General features: G+C 31.7%; 1 long non-coding RNA gene across 1 annotated transcript; it reads right to left on the reverse strand.

Moving 5' to 3' along the window:
- Positions 1 to 470: 470 nt before the first annotated feature.
- LOC109851683 lies at positions 471 to 788 on the reverse strand. Its single transcript, XR_002249926.1, has 2 exons — positions 657 to 788; positions 471 to 537 (listed from the first exon to the last, which is right to left on the reverse strand). It is a non-coding gene; the product is annotated as an uncharacterized LOC109851683 (long non-coding RNA).
- Between the last annotated feature and the right edge of the window lie 395 nt (positions 789 to 1,183).

Raw genomic sequence — 1,183 nt, forward strand, 5'->3', positions numbered from 1 at the left:
AGAAAAGAAGTTACGGTTGGCCTTTGGCGAGCTACAGTTATACTCCCATATTACCGTGGTAAAAAACAAAATACAACAAACATTGCAAAATAATAATACCAAAACAGATTAAGCTTTCTGCTCTGATTTATATACGTTCAATTTATCAGGTACGGCAAATTAAGTAATTATTATGGATTACACGGATATGGAATATATCCGGGTTGGCCTTTGCTATACGGTGGTTGGTACAAAGGATGGTAATATGTTGGAGGATATGCGACTCGTTTTTTTCGGAAAGCAACTCACGCGTATCGATCTATTTTTATACTTTTTTAAATATACAGCTATCTACACGCAAGTGTCACATAGTTCGCATAATTATCATAATTCATTAATTTCATTGAGTTATATGTTGTAAATGCGTCAATATTATTAATAAAATAAGAATTAAAATAAGTTTCGGAATATGTCAGAGTATTTTGCACCTACCTTCAATCGTTTCTTTATATAAGTAGCTAGAATTTCTTCGCATGTTGTGAGATTTTTGTCCGTGTCCTGTATACAAATCAAACGCAATCTTAGAATTTTCCATGAACCATTCGCAGGAAATAATAAAAGTTATCCAGTTTTGTAGAGTTATAATATTTATGACATTTTCATAAATATTCATAAACCTTTAAGATGTTCGTCAGTTCTTTGATCTTCTGCAATTTGACTTGCTCTTGGTGGACGATTCGTGAAGAGTTGCACGTTCGATGTGGATTCGATGCATGCATTTCAAGATAAAAGATAGCCAGGTGTCAAAGTTAGTTCAACGATCACTTTACAAGCTCATTTCACCTGTACTGAGTACATAATCTCCTATACGAAGTGCACTAGTGCAAGAGACAGAGGGGTTGCTTGGAAACAAAAAGACAACAAATGTTTTATCGGTTTTCTATATAAATATTCAATACGTGTAATATTTTGTTTCTAATTCTGCATGCTACTTTACTAAAGGATGTTTGTGTCCTAACATACATTTGCAAATTACAAGTTTTTAATTTAAAAGTTTTTAATTTAGATAAAACTTGAATTGCTGATTAGAATCTTCATTATCTACAATAAGTCTAAAAATTTCTACATTATCTATAGTAAGTGTTATGAAACTGATTTAAATTTACTCAGCAGATAACGTCTCTAAAACTTTTTGGTATTAGTA

The sequence above is a fragment of the Pseudomyrmex gracilis genome, unplaced genomic scaffold (assembly GCF_002006095.1).
Source record: "Pseudomyrmex gracilis isolate BER0280 unplaced genomic scaffold, ASM200609v1 scaffold_19, whole genome shotgun sequence".
Taxonomy (NCBI): Eukaryota; Metazoa; Arthropoda; class Insecta; order Hymenoptera; family Formicidae; genus Pseudomyrmex; species Pseudomyrmex gracilis.